A 20,491-nucleotide genomic window follows, 5' to 3' on the forward strand; every position below is an offset into this window, starting at 1 on the left:
AAATAACTTCAGGTAATTTTATTTCAATTATTTTATTTATCTTTTTTAGTTGTGTTTTTTTTGCCACTGTTCTGTACCTCTTATTTCTTGACTGTCTCTCTTTCTCTCGCTCCCCACTCTCTCAATACCTTTTTCCTCTCCTCTTCCCGCTTTGCTACCCTTCTCCCCTGTTTTCCATTTTGTCTCTGCTTCACCCATCCCTCACTTATTTTGTCACATAGCGCTGGCTTCAGCCTGGGTCATTCACGCCTCTTAATCTCCCTTTAATCTCTCCATGCACTGTCATTATCACCTTTGCATCTGGAGCCTTGACTCACCTCCTCTCAGCGTGGTAGAAACAGCTCGATAATACTCCCCCTTTGTTTTTATCTTTACCTTAAATCCGTTAGACTCGAAACGTCAGCTCTTTTCTCTCCTTGCAGATGGTGCCAGACCTGCTGAGATTTTCCAGCATTTTCTCTTTTGGTTTCAGATTCCAGCATCCGCAGTAATTTGCTTTTATTAATGGCTCTATGGTATTGCTGGTGATATGATAACTCCAGTGTCGATGCATGAGAGGTGAGCAAGCGAACGAATTGCCTCTGGAAGTCGTGTGACGAGTATTAACAGAGATCCAGGAAAATAACACGAACGAATTGAAGCCTGAACTCTGGTTCTCCTCCGAGACTGTGCCAGGTCTGCCTAATACTGCACAATGTTTTGCATTTGTTGGCCAAAACAACTGAGACTGGTTGTTTTGCGGCCGACACATCCACCCAGTCAGGCGATCAAGTCGTGCGTCTATCCGTGTCAAATGTTTTATTGCGAAGGTGGCGCTTCCGGCTTGGTGGAGCACGTCGTTTGGAAATACAGCAACCGCACAAGCGCTGCATGTGGTCAGTGTGGGGATCGAACCCACGACCTTGGCGTTATTAGCACCACGCTCTAACCAGCTGAGCTAACCGACCAACGCTGGCAGCTCAGCGAGAGCAAATGCCTATATTGCCGGTGCCCACAACCACGGCTGCTCTGCATTTTCTGCTTCTCATCGATCGCACGATAGTCTGAAGTATTTCCTTTCGTTGCAAAGCTTTTCAACAAAAAAAAACATTTACTTTTCCGAACGCGCATACTCGAGTTAAACATTTGCTCTGATATCTAAAATGAAGCACAATGTCCCGACGCATGCAATTTCAATCGCAACGCCACCAGCTCAGCTGCAGCTTCTCACGTTGACAAATTTCGTCTGGAGAACCGTACCTTCACCGATCGCTCACTGTTCTTCTGGATACTCACAGACCTTTGGAGTCAGGGTTATGTGCTGCTGATTAACTACTACGCACCTTATGCGAAAGGCATTGGAATTGTAATCTATCAGTGAGGTTCTTTCTGCTTCCAAACGACGCAGTTGCTTTGGTGTCAGCAACAGCTCAGAAGTCAACTGCACGTTTTGCTCAATGACTCATGTTGCTTATGCAATCTTCGTTTGACAGCAAGTTATCAGGCCTTCCTGCAGAGTTTGTCAGCCACAGGTCAGCTGCTAAAACGACTGCTTCAGACAGCATGCTACCATCTACATTTGAAAATGGAAAAGGTGCAAACGTTTACAGGCTGAACACTCGCTCACGATTTCGCCTGGCGCGTCAGAGGCTGGGAGCTGATCTTACGGAGGTTTTTCAATCATGAGGGGAATGAATCGGGTAAATAGACAAGTTCCTTTCGCTCAGGTGGGGCAGTTCAGAACTGGAGGGTATAAATCTGGTGTGGGAGGGTGAGAATTCGAAAGGCAGTGAGGGGCAACGGCTGCACGCAGAGGGTGGTGCGTTTCTGGAATAAGTTACCAGTCGAGCTGGTGATGGATGGTATAATTCCAATACTGTTAAGGAATCTGGACGTGTACTTGAATAGGAAGGGTTGAGAGAGAAATGGGTCAAGTGCATGCAATCGCGACTGGATGAGTTGAGGATATCTGTTCGGAATGGACGAGTGCGACCGAAGACTGTGTTTTCAGTGCTGTCCACATCTAATGGCTCTATGATAGTGCAGGTGAAATGATAAAAAAGATAAATAAAAAAACGAAGTAAAATTGTCTGAAGTTGTTGAATTCAAATAACTTCAGGTAATTTTATTTCAATTATTTTATTTATCTTTTTTAGTTGTGTTTTTTTGCCACTGTTGTGTATCTCTTATTTCTTGACTGTCTCTCTTTCTCTCGCTCCCCACTCTCTCAATACCTTTTTCCTCTCCTCTTCCCGCTTTGCTACCCTTCTCCCCTGTTTTCCATTTTGTCTCTGCTTCACCCATCCCTCACTTATTTTGTCACATAGCGCTGGCTTCAGCCTGGGTCATTCACGCCTCTTAATCTCCCTTTAATCTCTCCATGCACTGTCATTATCACCTTTGCATCTGGAGCCTTGACTCACCTCCTCTCAGCGTGGTAGAAACAGCTCGATAATACTCCCCCTTTGTTTTTATCTTTACCTTAAATCCGTTAGACTCGAAACGTCAGCTCTTTTCTCTCCTTGCAGATGGTGCCAGACCTGCTGAGATTTTCCAGCATTTTCTCTTTTGGTTTCAGATTCCAGCATCCGCAGTAATTTGCTTTTATTAATGGCTCTATGGTATTGCTGGTGATATGATAACTCCAGTGTCGATGCATGAGAGGTGAGCAAGCGAACGAATTGCCTCTGGAAGTCGTGTGACGAGTATTAACAGAGATCCAGGAAAATAACACGAACGAATTGAAGCCTGAACTCTGGTTCTCCTCCGAGACTGTGCCAGGTCTGCCTAATACTGCACAATGTTTTGCATTTGTTGGCCAAAACAACTGAGACTGGTTGTTTTGCGGCCGACACATCCACCCAGTCAGGCGATCAAGTCGGGCCTCTATCCCTGTCAAATGTTTTATTGCGAAGGTGGCGCTTCCGGCTTGGTGGAGCACGTCGTTTGGAAACACAGCAACCACACAAGCGCTGCATGTGGTCAGTGTGGGGATCGAACCCACGACTTTGGCGTTATTAGCACCACGCTCTAACCAGCTGAGCTAACCGACCAACGCTGGTAGCTCAGCGAGAGCAAATGCCTATATTGCCGGTGCCCACAACCACGGCTGCTCTGCATTTTCTGCTTCTCATCGATCGCACGATAGTCTGAAGTATTTCCTTTCGTTGCAAAGCTTTTCAACAAAAAAAAAACATTTACTTTTCCGAACGCGCATACTCGAGTTAAACATTTGCTCTGATATCTAAAATGAAGCACAATGTCCCGACGCATGCAATTTCAATCGCAACGCCACCAGCTCAGCTGCAGCTTCTCACGTTGACAAATTTCGTCTGGAGAACCGTACCTTCACCGATCGCTCACTGTTCTTCTGGATACTCACAGACCTTTGGAGTCAGGGTTATGTGCTGCTGATTAACTACTACGCACCTTATGCGAAAGGCATTGGAATTGTAATCTATCAGTGAGGTTCTTTCTGCTTCCAAACGACGCAGTTGCTTTGGTGTCAGCAACAGCTCAGAAGTCAACTGCACGTTTTGCTCAATGACTCATGTTGCTTATGCAATCTTCGTTTGACAGCAAGTTATCAGGCCTTCCTGCAGAGTTTGTCAGCCACAGGTCAGCTGCTAAAACGACTGCTTCAGACAGCATGCTACCATCTACATTTGAAAATGGAAAAGGTGCAAACGTTTACAGGCTGAACACTCGCTCACGATTTCGCCTGGCGCGTCAGAGGCTGGGAGCTGATCTTACGGAGGTTTTTCAATCATGAGGGGAATGAATCGGGTAAATAGACAAGTTCCTTTCGCTCAGGTGGGGCAGTTCAGAGCTAGAGGGTATAAATCTGGTGTGGGAGGGTGAGAATTCGAAAGGCAGTGAGGGGCAACGGCTGCACGCAGAGGGTGGTGCGTTTCTGGAATAAGTTACCAGTCGAGCTGGTGATGGATGGTATAATTCCAATACTGTTAAGGAATCTGGACGTGTACTTGAATAGGAAGGGTTGAGAGAGAAATGGGTCAAGTGCATGCAATCGCGACTGGATGAGTTGAGGATATCTGTTCGGAATGGACGAGTGCGACCGAAGACTGTGTTTTCAGTGCTGTCCACATCTAATGGCTCTATGATAGTGCAGGTGAAATGATAAAAAAGATAAATAAAAAAACGAAGTAAAATTGTCTGAAGTTGTTGAATTCAAATAACTTCAGGTAATTTTATTTCAATTATTTTATTTATCTTTTTTAGTTGTGTTTTTTTTGCCACTGTTCTGTACCTCTTATTTCTTGACTGTCTCTCTTTCTCTCGCTCCCCACTCTCTCAATACCTTTTTCCTCTCCTCTTCCCGCTTTGCTACCCTTCTCCCCTGTTTTCCATTTTGTCTCTGCTTCACCCATCCCTCACTTATTTTGTCACATAGCGCTGGCTTCAGCCTGGGTCATTCACGCCTCTTAATCTCCCTTTAATCTCTCCATGCACTGTCATTATCACCTTTGCATCTGGAGCCTTGACTCACCTCCTCTCAGCGTGGTAGAAACAGCTCCATAATACTCCCCCTTTGTTTTTATCTTTACCTTAAATCCGTTAGACTCGAAACGTCAGCTCTTTTCTCTCCTTGCAGATGGTGCCAGACCTGCTGAGATTTTCCAGCATTTTCTCTTTTGGTTTCAGATTCCAGCATCCGCAGTAATTTGCTTTTATTAATGGCTCTATGGTATTGCTGGTGATATGATAACTCCAGTGTCGATGCATGAGAGGTGAGCAAGCGAACGAATTGCCTCTGGAAGTCGTGTGACGAGTATTAACAGAGATCCAGGAAAATAACACGAACGAATTGAAGCCTGAACTCTGGTTCTCCTCCGAGACTGTGCCAGGTCTGCCTAATACTGCACAATGTTTTGCATTTGTTGGCCAAAACAACTGAGACTGGTTGTTTTGCGGCCGACACATCCACCCAGTCAGGCGATCAAGTCGTGCCTCTCTCCGTGTCAAATGTTTTATTGCGAAGGTGGCGCTTCCGGCTTGGTGGAGCACGTCGTTTGGAAACACAGCAACCACACAAGCGCTGCATGTGGTCAGTGTGGGGATCGAACCCACGACCTTGGCGTTATTAGCACCACGCTCTAATCAGCTGAGCTAACCGACCAACGCTGGCAGCTCAGCGAGAGCAAATGCCTATATTGCCGGTGCCCACAACCACGGCTGCTCTGCATTTTCTGCTTCTCGTCGATCGCACGATAGTCTGAAGTATTTCCTTTCGTTGCAAAGCTTTTCAACAAAAAAAAACATTTACTTTTCCGAACGCGCATACTCGAGTTAAACATTTGCTCTGATATCTAAAATGAAGCACAATGTCCCGACGCATGCAATTTCAATCGCAACGCCACCAGCTCAGCTGCAGCTTCTCACGTTGACAAATTTCGTCTGGAGAACCGTACCTTCACCGATCGCTCACTGTTCTTCTGGATACTCACAGACCTTTGGAGTCAGGGTTATGTGCTGCTGATTAACTACTACGCACCTTATGCGAAAGGCATTGGAATTGTAATCTATCAGTGAGGTTCTTTCTGCTTCCAAACGACGCAGTTGCTTTGGTGTCAGCAACAGCTCAGAAGTCAACTGCACGTTTTGCTCAATGACTCATGTTGCTTATGCAATCTTCGTTTGACAGCAAGTTATCAGGCCTTCCTGCAGAGTTTGTCAGCCACAGGTCAGCTGCTAAAACGACTGCTTCAGACAGCATGCTACCATCTACATTTGAAAATGGAAAAGGTGCAAACGTTTACAGGCTGAACACTCGCTCACGATTTCGCCTGGCGCGTCAGAGGCTGGGAGCTGATCTTACGGAGGTTTTTCAATCATGAGGGGAATGAATCGGGTAAATAGACAAGTTCCTTTCGCTCAGGTGGGGCAGTTCAGAACTGGAGGGTATAAATCTGGTGTGGGAGGGTGAGAATTCGAAAGGCAGTGAGGGGCAACGGCTGCACGCAGAGGGTGGTGCGTTTCTGGAATAAGTTACCAGTCGAGCTGGTGATGGATGGTATAATTCCAATACTGTTAAGGAATCTGGACGTGTACTTGAATAGGAAGGGTTGAGAGAGAAATGGGTCAAGTGCATGCAATCGCGACTGGATGAGTTGAGGATATCTGTTCGGAATGGACGAGTGCGACCGAAGACTGTGTTTTCAGTGCTGTCCACATCTAATGGCTCTATGATAGTGCAGGTGAAATGATAAAAAAGATAAATAAAAAAACGAAGTAAAATTGTCTGAAGTTGTTGAATTCAAATAACTTCAGGTAATTTTATTTCAATTATTTTATTTATCTTTTTTAGTTGTGTTTTTTTGCCACTGTTCTGTACCTCTTATTTCTTGACTGTCTCTCTTTCTCTCGCTCCCCACTCTCTCAATACCTTTTTCCTCTCCTCTTCCCGCTTTGCTACCCTTCTCCCCTGTTTTCCATTTTGTCTCTGCTTCACCCATCCCTCACTTATTTTGTCACATAGCGCTGGCTTCAGCCTGGGTCATTCACGCCTCTTAATCTCCCTTTAATCTCTCCATGCACTGTCATTATCACCTTTGCATCTGGAGCCTTGACTCACCTCCTCTCAGCGTGGTAGAAACAGCTCGATAATACTCCCCCTTTGTTTTTATCTTTACCTTAAATCCGTTAGACTCGAAACGTCAGCTCTTTTCTCTCCTTGCAGATGGTGCCAGACCTGCTGAGATTTTCCAGCATTTTCTCTTTTGGTTTCAGATTCCAGCATCCGCAGTAATTTGCTTTTATTAATGGCTCTATGGTATTGCTGGTGATATGATAACTCCAGTGTCGATGCATGAGAGGTGAGCAAGCGAACGAATTGCCTCTGGAAGTCGTGTGACGAGTATTAACAGAGATCCAGGAAAATAACACGAACGAATTGAAGCCTGAACTCTGGTTCTCCTCCGAGACTGTGCCAGGTCTGCCTAATACTGCACAATGTTTTGCATTTGTTGGCCAAAACAACTGAGACTGGTTGTTTTGCGGCCGACACATCCACCCAGTCAGGCGATCAAGTCGTGCGTCTATCCGTGTCAAATGTTTTTTTGCGAAGGTGGCGCTTCCGGCTTGGTGGAGCACGTCGTTTGGAAACACAGCAACCGCACAAGCGCTGCATGTGGTCAGTGTGGGGATCGAACCCACGACCTTGGCGTTATTAGCACCACGCTCTAACCAGCTGAGCTAACCGACCAACGCTGGCAGCTCAGCGAGAGCAAATGCCTATATTGCCGGTGCCCACAACCACGGCTGCTCTGCATTTTCTGCTTCTCATCGATCGCACGATAGTCTGAAGTATTTCCTTTCGTTGCAAAGCTTTTCAACAAAAAAAAACATTTACTTTTCCGAACGCGCATACTCGAGTTAAACATTTGCTCTGATATCTAAAATGAAGCACAATGTCCCGACGCATGCAATTTCAATCGCAACGCCACCAGCTCAGCTGCAGCTTCTCACGTTGACAAATTTCGTCTGGAGAACCGTACCTTCAACGATCGCTCACTGTTCTTCTGGATACTCACAGACCTTTGGAGTCAGGGTTATGTGCTGCTGATTAACTACTACGCACCTTATGCGAAAGGCATTGGAATTGTAATCTATCAGTGAGGTTCTTTCTGCTTCCAAACGACGCAGTTGCTTTGGTGTCAGCAACAGCTCAGAAGTCAACTGCACGTTTTGCTCAATGACTCATGTTGCTTATGCAATCTTCGTTTGACAGCAAGTTATCAGGCCTTCCTGCAGAGTTTGTCAGCCACAGGTCAGCTGCTAAAACGACTGCTTCAGACAGCATGCTACCATCTACATTTGAAAATGGAAAAGGTGCAAACGTTTACAGGCTGAACACTCGCTCACGATTTCGCCTGGCGCGTCAGAGGCTGGGAGCTGATCTTACGGAGGTTTTTCAATCATGAGGGGAATGAATCGGGTAAATAGACAAGTTCCTTTCGCTCAGGTGGGGCAGTTCAGAACTGGAGGGTATAAATCTGGTGTGGGAGGGTGAGAATTCGAAAGGCAGTGAGGGGCAACGGCTGCACGCAGAGGGTGGTGCGTTTCTGGAATAAGTTACCAGTCGAGCTGGTGATGGATGGTATAATTCCAATACTGTTAAGGAATCTGGACGTGTACTTGAATAGGAAGGGTTGAGAGAGAAATGGGTCAAGTGCATGCAATCGCGACTGGATGAGTTGAGGATATCTGTTCGGAATGGACGAGTGCGACCGAAGACTGTGTTTTCAGTGCTGTCCACATCTAATGGCTCTATGATAGTGCAGGTGAAATGATAAAAAAGATAAATAAAAAAACGAAGTAAAATTGTCTGAAGTTGTTGAATTCAAATAACTTCAGGTAATTTTATTTCAATTATTTTATTTATCTTTTTTAGTTGTGTTTTTTTGCCACTGTTCTGTACCTCTTATTTCTTGACTGTCTCTCTTTCTCTCGCTCCCCACTCTCTCAATACCTTTTTCCTCTCCTCTTCCCGCTTTGCTACCCTTCTCCCCTGTTTTCCATTTTGTCTCTGCTTCACCCATCCCTCACTTATTTTGTCACATAGCGCTGGCTTCAGCCTGGGTCAATCACGCCTCTTAATCTCCCTTTAATCTCTCCATGCACTGTCATTATCACCTTTGCATCTGGAGCCTTGACTCACCTCCTCTCAGCGTGGTAGAAACAGCTCGATAATACTCCCCCTTTGTTTTTATCTTTACCTTAAATCCGTTAGACTCGAAACGTCAGCTCTTTTCTCTCCTTGCAGATGGTGCCAGACCTGCTGAGATTTTCCAGCATTTTCTCTTTTGGTTTCAGATTCCAGCATCCGCAGTAATTTGCTTTTATTAATGGCTCTATGGTATTGCTGGTGATATGATAACTCCAGTGTCGATGCATGAGAGGTGAGCAAGCGAACGAATTGCCTCTGGAAGTCGTGTGACGAGTATTAACAGAGATCCAGGAAAATAACACGAACGAATTGAAGCCTGAACTCTGGTTCTCCTCCGAGACTGTGCCAGGTCTGCCTAATACTGCACAATGTTTTGCATTTGTTGGCCAAAACAACTGAGACTGGTTGTTTTGCGGCCGACACATCCACCCAGTCAGGCGATCAAGTCGTGCGTCTATCCGTGTCAAATGTTTTTTTGCGAAGGTGGCGCTTCCGGCTTGGTGGAGCACGTCGTTTGGAAACACAGCAACCGCACAAGCGCTGCATGTGGTCAGTGTGGGGATCGAACCCACGACCTTGGCGTTATTAGCACCACGCTCTAACCAGCTGAGCTAACCGACCAACGCTGGCAGCTCAGCGAGAGCAAATGCCTATATTGCCGGTGCCCACAACCACGGCTGCTCTGCATTTTCTGCTTCTCATCGATCGCACGATAGTCTGAAGTATTTCCTTTCGTTGCAAAGCTTTTCAACAAAAAAAAACATTTACTTTTCCGAACGCGCATACTCGAGTTAAACATTTGCTCTGATATCTAAAATGAAGCACAATGTCCCGACGCATGCAATTTCAATCGCAACGCCACCAGCTCAGCTGCAGCTTCTCACGTTGACAAATTTCGTCTGGAGAACCGTACCTTCACCGATCGCTCACTGTTCTTCTGGATACTCACAGACCTTTGGAGTCAGGGTTATGTGCTGCTGATTAACTACTACGCACCTTATGCGAAAGGCATTGGAATTGTAATCTATCAGTGAGGTTCTTTCTGCTTCCAAACGACGCAGTTGCTTTGGTGTCAGCAACAGCTCAGAAGTCAACTGCACGTTTTGCTCAATGACTCATGTTGCTTATGCAATCTTCGTTTGACAGCAAGTTATCAGGCCTTCCTGCAGAGTTTGTCAGCCACAGGTCAGCTGCTAAAACGACTGCTTCAGACAGCATGCTACCATCTACATTTGAAAATGGAAAAGGTGCAAACGTTTACAGGCTGAACACTCGCTCACGATTTCGCCTGGCGCGTCAGAGGCTGGGAGCTGATCTTACGGAGGTTTTTCAATCATGAGGGGAATGAATCGGGTAAATAGACAAGTTCCTTTCGCTCAGGTGGGGCAGTTCAGAACTGGAGGGTATAAATCTGGTGTGGGAGGGTGAGAATTCGAAAGGCAGTGAGGGGCAACGGCTGCACGCAGAGGGTGGTGCGTTTCTGGAATAAGTTACCAGTCGAGCTGGTGATGGATGGTATAATTCCAATACTGTTAAGGAATCTGGACGTGTACTTGAATAGGAAGGGTTGAGAGAGAAATGGGTCAAGTGCATGCAATCGCGACTGGATGAGTTGAGGATATCTGTTCGGAATGGACGAGTGCGACCGAAGACTGTGTTTTCAGTGCTGTCCACATCTAATGGCTCTATGATAGTGCAGGTGAAATGATAAAAAAGATAAATAAAAAAACGAAGTAAAATTGTCTGAAGTTGTTGAATTCAAATAACTTCAGGTAATTTTATTTCAATTATTTTATTTATCTTTTTTAGTTGTGTTTTTTTGCCACTGTTCTGTACCTCTTATTTCTTGACTGTCTCTCTTTCTCTCGCTCCCCACTCTCTCAATACCTTTTTCCTCTCCTCTTCCCGCTTTGCTACCCTTCTCCCCTGTTTTCCATTTTGTCTCTGCTTCACCCATCCCTCACTTATTTTGTCACATAGCGCTGGCTTCAGCCTGGGTCATTCACGCCTCTTAATCTCCCTTTAATCTCTCCATGCACTGTCATTATCACCTTTGCATCTGGAGCCTTGACTCACCTCCTCTCAGCGTGGTAGAAACAGCTCGATAATACTCCCCCTTTGTTTTTATCTTTACCTTAAATCCGTTAGACTCGAAACGTCAGCTCTTTTCTCTCCTTGCAGATGGTGCCAGACCTGCTGAGATTTTCCAGCATTTTCTCTTTTGGTTTCAGATTCCAGCATCCGCAGTAATTTGCTTTTATTAATGGCTCTATGGTATTGCTGGTGATATGATAACTCCAGTGTCGATGCATGAGAGGTGAGCAAGCGAACGAATTGCCTCTGGAAGTCGTGTGACGAGTATTAACAGAGATCCAGGAAAATAACACGAACGAATTGAAGCCTGAACTCTGGTTCTCCTCCGAGACTGTGCCAGGTCTGCCTAATACTGCACAATGTTTTGCATTTGTTGGCCAAAACAACTGAGACTGGTTGTTTTGCGGCCGACACATCCACCCAGTCAGGCGATCAAGTCGTGCGTCTATCCGTGTCAAATGTTTTTTTGCGAAGGTGGCGCTTCCGGCTTGGTGGAGCACGTCGTTTGGAAACACAGCAACCGCACAAGCGCTGCATGTGGTCAGTGTGGGGATCGAACCCACGACCTTGGCGTTATTAGCACCACGCTCTAACCAGCTGAGCTAACCGACCAACGCTGGCAGCTCAGCGAGAGCAAATGCCTATATTGCCGGTGCCCACAACCACGGCTGCTCTGCATTTTCTGCTTCTCATCGATCGCACGATAGTCTGAAGTATTTCCTTTCGTTGCAAAGCTTTTCAACAAAAAAAAACATTTACTTTTCCGAACGCGCATACTCGAGTTAAACATTTGCTCTGATATCTAAAATGAAGCACAATGTCCCGACGCATGCAATTTCAATCGCAACGCCACCAGCTCAGCTGCAGCTTCTCACGTTGACAAATTTCGTCTGGAGAACCGTACCTTCAACGATCGCTCACTGTTCTTCTGGATACTCACAGACCTTTGGAGTCAGGGTTATGTGCTGCTGATTAACTACTACGCACCTTATGCGAAAGGCATTGGAATTGTAATCTATCAGTGAGGTTCTTTCTGCTTCCAAACGACGCAGTTGCTTTGGTGTCAGCAACAGCTCAGAAGTCAACTGCACGTTTTGCTCAATGACTCATGTTGCTTATGCAATCTTCGTTTGACAGCAAGTTATCAGGCCTTCCTGCAGAGTTTGTCAGCCACAGGTCAGCTGCTAAAACGACTGCTTCAGACAGCATGCTACCATCTACATTTGAAAATGGAAAAGGTGCAAACGTTTACAGGCTGAACACTCGCTCACGATTTCGCCTGGCGCGTCAGAGGCTGGGAGCTGATCTTACGGAGGTTTTTCAATCATGAGGGGAATGAATCGGGTAAATAGACAAGTTCCTTTCGCTCAGGTGGGGCAGTTCAGAACTGGAGGGTATAAATCTGGTGTGGGAGGGTGAGAATTCGAAAGGCAGTGAGGGGCAACGGCTGCACGCAGAGGGTGGTGCGTTTCTGGAATAAGTTACCAGTCGAGCTGGTGATGGATGGTATAATTCCAATACTGTTAAGGAATCTGGACGTGTACTTGAATAGGAAGGGTTGAGAGAGAAATGGGTCAAGTGCATGCAATCGCGACTGGATGAGTTGAGGATATCTGTTCGGAATGGACGAGTGCGACCGAAGACTGTGTTTTCAGTGCTGTCCACATCTAATGGCTCTATGATAGTGCAGGTGAAATGATAAAAAAGATAAATAAAAAAACGAAGTAAAATTGTCTGAAGTTGTTGAATTCAAATAACTTCAGGTAATTTTATTTCAATTATTTTATTTATCTTTTTTAGTTGTGTTTTTTTGCCACTGTTCTGTACCTCTTATTTCTTGACTGTCTCTCTTTCTCTCGCTCCCCACTCTCTCAATACCTTTTTCCTCTCCTCTTCCCGCTTTGCTACCCTTCTCCCCTGTTTTCCATTTTGTCTCTGCTTCACCCATCCCTCACTTATTTTGTCACATAGCGCTGGCTTCAGCCTGGGTCAATCACGCCTCTTAATCTCCCTTTAATCTCTCCATGCACTGTCATTATCACCTTTGCATCTGGAGCCTTGACTCACCTCCTCTCAGCGTGGTAGAAACAGCTCGATAATACTCCCCCTTTGTTTTTATCTTTACCTTAAATCCGTTAGACTCGAAACGTCAGCTCTTTTCTCTCCTTGCAGATGGTGCCAGACCTGCTGAGATTTTCCAGCATTTTCTCTTTTGGTTTCAGATTCCAGCATCCGCAGTAATTTGCTTTTATTAATGGCTCTATGGTATTGCTGGTGATATGATAACTCCAGTGTCGATGCATGAGAGGTGAGCAAGCGAACGAATTGCCTCTGGAAGTCGTGTGACGAGTATTAACAGAGATCCAGGAAAATAACACGAACGAATTGAAGCCTGAACTCTGGTTCTCCTCCGAGACTGTGCCAGGTCTGCCTAATACTGCACAATGTTTTGCATTTGTTGGCCAAAACAACTGAGACTGGTTGTTTTGCGGCCGACACATCCACCCAGTCAGGCGATCAAGTCGTGCGTCTATCCGTGTCAAATGTTTTTTTGCGAAGGTGGCGCTTCCGGCTTGGTGGAGCACGTCGTTTGGAAACACAGCAACCGCACAAGCGCTGCATGTGGTCAGTGTGGGGATCGAACCCACGACCTTGGCGTTATTAGCACCACGCTCTAACCAGCTGAGCTAACCGACCAACGCTGGCAGCTCAGCGAGAGCAAATGCCTATATTGCCGGTGCCCACAACCACGGCTGCTCTGCATTTTCTGCTTCTCATCGATCGCACGATAGTCTGAAGTATTTCCTTTCGTTGCAAAGCTTTTCAACAAAAAAAAACATTTACTTTTCCGAACGCGCATACTCGAGTTAAACATTTGCTCTGATATCTAAAATGAAGCACAATGTCCCGACGCATGCAATTTCAATCGCAACGCCACCAGCTCAGCTGCAGCTTCTCACGTTGACAAATTTCGTCTGGAGAACCGTACCTTCAACGATCGCTCACTGTTCTTCTGGATACTCACAGACCTTTGGAGTCAGGGTTATGTGCTGCTGATTAACTACTACGCACCTTATGCGAAAGGCATTGGAATTGTAATCTATCAGTGAGGTTCTTTCTGCTTCCAAACGACGCAGTTGCTTTGGTGTCAGCAACAGCTCAGAAGTCAACTGCACGTTTTGCTCAATGACTCATGTTGCTTATGCAATCTTCGTTTGACAGCAAGTTATCAGGCCTTCCTGCAGAGTTTGTCAGCCACAGGTCAGCTGCTAAAACGACTGCTTCAGACAGCATGCTACCATCTACATTTGAAAATGGAAAAGGTGCAAACGTTTACAGGCTGAACACTCGCTCACGATTTCGCCTGGCGCGTCAGAGGCTGGGAGCTGATCTTACGGAGGTTTTTCAATCATGAGGGGAATGAATCGGGTAAATAGACAAGTTCCTTTCGCTCAGGTGGGGCAGTTCAGAACTGGAGGGTATAAATCTGGTGTGGGAGGGTGAGAATTCGAAAGGCAGTGAGGGGCAACGGCTGCACGCAGAGGGTGGTGCGTTTCTGGAATAAGTTACCAGTCGAGCTGGTGATGGATGGTATAATTCCAATACTGTTAAGGAATCTGGACGTGTACTTGAATAGGAAGGGTTGAGAGAGAAATGGGTCAAGTGCATGCAATCGCGACTGGATGAGTTGAGGATATCTGTTCGGAATGGACGAGTGCGACCGAAGACTGTGTTTTCAGTGCTGTCCACATCTAATGGCTCTATGATAGTGCAGGTGAAATGATAAAAAAGATAAATAAAAAAACGAAGTAAAATTGTCTGAAGTTGTTGAATTCAAATAACTTCAGGTAATTTTATTTCAATTATTTTATTTATCTTTTTTAGTTGTGTTTTTTTGCCACTGTTCTGTACCTCTTATTTCTTGACTGTCTCTCTTTCTCTCGCTCCCCACTCTCTCAATACCTTTTTCCTCTCCTCTTCCCGCTTTGCTACCCTTCTCCCCTGTTTTCCATTTTGTCTCTGCTTCACCCATCCCTCACTTATTTTGTCACATAGCGCTGGCTTCAGCCTGGGTCATTCACGCCTCTTAATCTCCCTTTAATCTCTCCATGCACTGTCATTATCACCTTTGCATCTGGAGCCTTGACTCACCTCCTCTCAGCGTGGTAGAAACAGCTCGATAATACTCCCCCTTTGTTTTTATCTTTACCTTAAATCCGTTAGACTCGAAACGTCAGCTCTTTTCTCTCCTTGCAGATGGTGCCAGACCTGCTGAGATTTTCCAGCATTTTCTCTTTTGGTTTCAGATTCCAGCATCCGCAGTAATTTGCTTTTATTAATGGCTCTATGGTATTGCTGGTGATATGATAACTCCAGTGTCGATGCATGAGAGGTGAGCAAGCGAACGAATTGCCTCTGGAAGTCGTGTGACGAGTATTAACAGAGATCCAGGAAAATAACACGAACGAATTGAAGCCTGAACTCTGGTTCTCCTCCGAGACTGTGCCAGGTCTGCCTAATACTGCACAATGTTTTGCATTTGTTGGCCAAAACAACTGAGACTGGTTGTTTTGCGGCCGACACATCCACCCAGTCAGGCGATCAAGTCGTGCGTCTATCCGTGTCAAATGTTTTTTTGCGAAGGTGGCGCTTCCGGCTTGGTGGAGCACGTCGTTTGGAAACACAGCAACCGCACAAGCGCTGCATGTGGTCAGTGTGGGGATCGAACCCACGACCTTGGCGTTATTAGCACCACGCTCTAACCAGCTGAGCTAACCGACCAACGCTGGCAGCTCAGCGAGAGCAAATGCCTATATTGCCGGTGCCCACAACCACGGCTGCTCTGCATTTTCTGCTTCTCATCGATCGCACGATAGTCTGAAGTATTTCCTTTCGTTGCAAAGCTTTTCAACAAAAAAAAACATTTACTTTTCCGAACGCGCATACTCGAGTTAAACATTTGCTCTGATATCTAAAATGAAGCACAATGTCCCGACGCATGCAATTTCAATCGCAACGCCACCAGCTCAGCTGCAGCTTCTCACGTTGACAAATTTCGTCTGGAGAACCGTACCTTCAACGATCGCTCACTGTTCTTCTGGATACTCACAGACCTTTGGAGTCAGGGTTATGTGCTGCTGATTAACTACTACGCACCTTATGCGAAAGGCATTGGAATTGTAATCTATCAGTGAGGTTCTTTCTGCTTCCAAACGACGCAGTTGCTTTGGTGTCAGCAACAGCTCAGAAGTCAACTGCACGTTTTGCTCAATGACTCATGTTGCTTATGCAATCTTCGTTTGACAGCAAGTTATCAGGCCTTCCTGCAGAGTTTGTCAGCCACAGGTCAGCTGCTAAAACGACTGCTTCAGACAGCATGCTACCATCTACATTTGAAAATGGAAAAGGTGCAAACGTTTACAGGCTGAACACTCGCTCACGATTTCGCCTGGCGCGTCAGAGGCTGGGAGCTGATCTTACGGAGGTTTTTCAATCATGAGGGGAATGAATCGGGTAAATAGACAAGTTCCTTTCGCTCAGGTGGGGCAGTTCAGAACTGGAGGGTATAAATCTGGTGTGGGAGGGTGAGAATTCGAAAGGCAGTGAGGGGCAACGGCTGCACGCAGAGGGTGGTGCGTTTCTGGAATAAGTTACCAGTCGAGCTGGTGATGGATGGTATAATTCCAATACTGTTAAGGAATCTGGACGTGTACTTGAATAGGAAGGGTTGAGAGAGAAATGGGTCAAGTGCATGCAATCGCGACTGGATGAGTTGAGGATATCTGTTCGGAATGGACGAGTGCGACCGAAGACTGTGTTTTCAGTGCTGTCCACATCTAATGGCTCTATGATAGTGCAGGTGAAATGATAAAAAAGATAAATAAAAAAACGAAGTAAAATTGTCTGAAGTTGTTGAATTCAAATAACTTCAGGTAATTTTATTTCAATTATTTTATTTATCTTTTTTAGTTGTGTTTTTTTGCCACTGTTCTGTACCTCTTATTTCTTGACTGTCTCTCTTTCTCTCGCTCCCCACTCTCTCAATACCTTTTTCCTCTCCTCTTCCCGCTTTGCTACCCTTCTCCCCTGTTTTCCATTTTGTCTCTGCTTCACCCATCCCTCACTTATTTTGTCACATAGCGCTGGCTTCAGCCTGGGTCAATCACGCCTCTTAATCTCCCTTTAATCTCTCCATGCACTGTCATTATCACCTTTGCATCTGGAGCCTTGACTCACCTCCTCTCAGCGTGGTAGAAACAGCTCGATAATACTCCCCCTTTGTTTTTATCTTTACCTTAAATCCGTTAGACTCGAAACGTCAGCTCTTTTCTCTCCTTGCAGATGGTGCCAGACCTGCTGAGATTTTCCAGCATTTTCTCTTTTGGTTTCAGATTCCAGCATCCGCAGTAATTTGCTTTTATTAATGGCTCTATGGTATTGCTGGTGATATGATAACTCCAGTGTCGATGCATGAGAGGTGAGCAAGCGAACGAATTGCCTCTGGAAGTCGTGTGACGAGTATTAACAGAGATCCAGGAAAATAACACGAACGAATTGAAGCCTGAACTCTGGTTCTCCTCCGAGACTGTGCCAGGTCTGCCTAATACTGCACAATGTTTTGCATTTGTTGGCCAAAACAACTGAGACTGGTTGTTTTGCGGCCGACACATCCACCCAGTCAGGCGATCAAGTCGTGCGTCTATCCGTGTCAAATGTTTTTTTGCGAAGGTGGCGCTTCCGGCTTGGTGGAGCACGTCGTTTGGAAACACAGCAACCGCACAAGCGCTGCATGTGGTCAGTGTGGGGATCGAACCCACGACCTTGGCGTTATTAGCACCACGCTCTAACCAGCTGAGCTAACCGACCAACGCTGGCAGCTCAGCGAGAGCAAATGCCTATATTGCCGGTGCCCACAACCACGGCTGCTCTGCATTTTCTGCTTCTCATCGATCGCACGATAGTCTGAAGTATTTCCTTTCGTTGCAAAGCTTTTCAACAAAAAAAAACATTTACTTTTCCGAACGCGCATACTCGAGTTAAACATTTGCTCTGATATCTAAAATGAAGCACAATGTCCCGACGCATGCAATTTCAATCGCAACGCCACCAGCTCAGCTGCAGCTTCTCACGTTGACAAATTTCGTCTGGAGAACCGTACCTTCAACGATCGCTCACTGTTCTTCTGGATACTCACAGACCTTTGGAGTCAGGGTTATGTGCTGCTGATTAACTACTACGCACCTTATGCGAAAGGCATTGGAATTGTAATCTATCAGTGAGGTTCTTTCTGCTTCCAAACGACGCAGTTGCTTTGGTGTCAGCAACAGCTCAGAAGTCAACTGCACGTTTTGCTCAATGACTCATGTTGCTTATGCAATCTTCGTTTGACAGCAAGTTATCAGGCCTTCCTGCAGAGTTTGTCAGCCACAGGTCAGCTGCTAAAACGACTGCTTCAGACAGCATGCTACCATCTACATTTGAAAATGGAAAAGGTGCAAACGTTTACAGGCTGAACACTCGCTCACGATTTCGCCTGGCGCGTCAGAGGCTGGGAGCTGATCTTACGGAGGTTTTTCAATCATGAGGGGAATGAATCGGGTAAATAGACAAGTTCCTTTCGCTCAGGTGGGGCAGTTCAGAACTGGAGGGTATAAATCTGGTGTGGGAGGGTGAGAATTCGAAAGGCAGTGAGGGGCAACGGCTGCACGCAGAGGGTGGTGCGTTTCTGGAATAAGTTACCAGTCGAGCTGGTGATGGATGGTATAATTCCAATACTGTTAAGGAATCTGGACGTGTACTTGAATAGGAAGGGTTGAGAGAGAAATGGGTCAAGTGCATGCAATCGCGACTGGATGAGTTGAGGATATCTGTTCGGAATGGACGAGTGCGACCGAAGACTGTGTTTTCAGTGCTGTCCACATCTAATGGCTCTATGATAGTGCAGGTGAAATGATAAAAAAGATAAATAAAAAAACGAAGTAAAATTGTCTGAAGTTGTTGAATTCAAATAACTTCAGGTAATTTTATTTCAATTATTTTATTTATCTTTTTTAGTTGTGTTTTTTTGCCACTGTTCTGTACCTCTTATTTCTTGACTGTCTCTCTTTCTCTCGCTCCCCACTCTCTCAATACCTTTTTCCTCTCCTCTTCCCGCTTTGCTACCCTTCTCCCCTGTTTTCCATTTTGTCTCTGCTTCACCCATCCCTCACTTATTTTGTCACATAGCGCTGGCTTCAGCCTGGGTCAATCACGCCTCTTAATCTCCCTTTAATCTCTCCATGCACTGTCATTATCACCTTTGCATCTGGAGCCTTGACTCACCTCCTCTCAGCGTGGTAGAAACAGCTCGATAATACTCCCCCTTTGTTTTTATCTTTACCTTAAATCCGTTAGACTCGAAACGTCAGCTCTTTTCTCTCCTTGCAGATGGTGCCAGACCTGCTGAGATTTTCCAGCATTTTCTCTTTTGGTTTCAGATTCCAGCATCCGCAGTAATTTGCTTTTATTAATGGCTCTATGGTATTGCTGGTGATATGATAACTCCAGTGTCGATGCATGAGAGGTGAGCAAGCGAACGAATTGCCTCTGGAAGTCGTGTGACGAGTATTAACAGAGATCCAGGAAAATAACACGAACGAATTGAAGCCTGAACTCTGGTTCTCCTCCGAGACTGTGCCAGGTCTGCCTAATACTGCACAATGTTTTGCATTTGTTGGCCAAAACAACTGAGACTGGTTGTTTTGCGGCCGACACATCCACCCAGTCAGGCGATCAAGTCGTGCGTCTATCCGTGTCAAATGTTTTATTGCGAAGGTGGCGCTTCCGGCTTGGTGGAGCACGTCGTTTGGAAACACAGCAACCGCACAAGCGCTGCATGTGGTCAGTGTGGGGATCGAACCCACGACCTTGGCGTTATTAGCACCACGCTCTAACCAGCTGAGCTAACCGACCAACGCTGGCAGCTCAGCGAGAGCAAATGCCTATATTGCCGGTGCCCACAACCACGGCTGCTCTGCATTTTCTGCTTCTCATCGATCGCACGATAGTCTGAAGTATTTCCTTTCGTTGCAAAGCTTTTCAACAAAAAAAAACATTTACTTTTCCGAACGCGCATACTCGAGTTAAACATTTGCTCTGATATCTAAAATGAAGCACAATGTCCCGACGCATGCAATTTCAATCGCAACGCCACCAGCTCAGCTGCAGCTTCTCACGTTGACAAATTTCGTCTGGAGAACCGTACCTTCACCGATCGCTCACTGTTCTTCTGGATACTCACAGACCTTTGGAGTCAGGGTTATGTGCTGCTGATTAACTACTACGCACCTTATGCGAAAGGCATTGGAATTGTAATCTATCAGTGAGGTTCTTTCTGCTTCCAAACGACGCAGTTGCTTTGGTGTCAGCAACAGCTCAGAAGTCAACTGCACGTTTTGCTCAATGACTCATGTTGCTTATGCAATCTTCGTTTGACAGCAAGTTATCAGGCCTTCCTGCAGAGTTTGTCAGCCACAGGTCAGCTGCTAAAACGACTGCTTCAGACAGCATGCTACCATCTACATTTGAAAATGGAAAAGGTGCAAACGTTTACAGGCTGAACACTCGCTCACGATTTCGCCTGGCGCGTCAGAGGCTGGGAGCTGATCTTACGGAGGTTTTTCAATCATGAGGGGAATGAATCGGGTAAATAGACAAGTTCCTTTCGCTCAGGTGGGGCAGTTCAGAACT

At 45.9% G+C, this 20,491-nt stretch overlaps 10 non-coding genes across 10 annotated transcripts; all 10 read right to left on the minus strand.

The window, feature by feature from the left end:
- Positions 1-873: 873 nt before the first annotated feature.
- Positions 874-947, minus strand: trnai-aau (transfer RNA isoleucine (anticodon AAU)). Its single transcript has one exon. It is a non-coding gene; the product is annotated as a tRNA-Ile (tRNA).
- A 2,011-nt stretch (positions 948-2,958) lies between these two features.
- Positions 2,959-3,032, minus strand: trnai-aau (transfer RNA isoleucine (anticodon AAU)). Its single transcript has one exon. It is a non-coding gene; the product is annotated as a tRNA-Ile (tRNA).
- Positions 3,033-5,045: 2,013 nt separating this feature from the next.
- trnai-aau (transfer RNA isoleucine (anticodon AAU)) lies at positions 5,046-5,119 on the minus strand. The gene has a single exon. It is a non-coding gene; the product is annotated as a tRNA-Ile (tRNA).
- Positions 5,120-7,130: 2,011 nt separating this feature from the next.
- On the minus strand, positions 7,131-7,204 carry trnai-aau (transfer RNA isoleucine (anticodon AAU)). Its single transcript has one exon. It is a non-coding gene; the product is annotated as a tRNA-Ile (tRNA).
- A 2,011-nt stretch (positions 7,205-9,215) lies between these two features.
- Positions 9,216-9,289, minus strand: trnai-aau (transfer RNA isoleucine (anticodon AAU)). The gene has a single exon. It is a non-coding gene; the product is annotated as a tRNA-Ile (tRNA).
- A 2,011-nt stretch (positions 9,290-11,300) lies between these two features.
- On the minus strand, positions 11,301-11,374 carry trnai-aau (transfer RNA isoleucine (anticodon AAU)). Its single transcript has one exon. It is a non-coding gene; the product is annotated as a tRNA-Ile (tRNA).
- A 2,011-nt stretch (positions 11,375-13,385) lies between these two features.
- On the minus strand, positions 13,386-13,459 carry trnai-aau (transfer RNA isoleucine (anticodon AAU)). The gene has a single exon. It is a non-coding gene; the product is annotated as a tRNA-Ile (tRNA).
- A 2,011-nt stretch (positions 13,460-15,470) lies between these two features.
- On the minus strand, positions 15,471-15,544 carry trnai-aau (transfer RNA isoleucine (anticodon AAU)). The gene has a single exon. It is a non-coding gene; the product is annotated as a tRNA-Ile (tRNA).
- A 2,011-nt stretch (positions 15,545-17,555) lies between these two features.
- On the minus strand, positions 17,556-17,629 carry trnai-aau (transfer RNA isoleucine (anticodon AAU)). Its single transcript has one exon. It is a non-coding gene; the product is annotated as a tRNA-Ile (tRNA).
- A 2,011-nt stretch (positions 17,630-19,640) lies between these two features.
- Positions 19,641-19,714, minus strand: trnai-aau (transfer RNA isoleucine (anticodon AAU)). The gene has a single exon. It is a non-coding gene; the product is annotated as a tRNA-Ile (tRNA).
- Between the last annotated feature and the right edge of the window lie 777 nt (positions 19,715-20,491).

Source organism: Chiloscyllium punctatum, chromosome 17 (assembly GCF_047496795.1).
Source record: "Chiloscyllium punctatum isolate Juve2018m chromosome 17, sChiPun1.3, whole genome shotgun sequence".
Classification (NCBI taxonomy): Eukaryota; Metazoa; Chordata; class Chondrichthyes; order Orectolobiformes; family Hemiscylliidae; genus Chiloscyllium; species Chiloscyllium punctatum.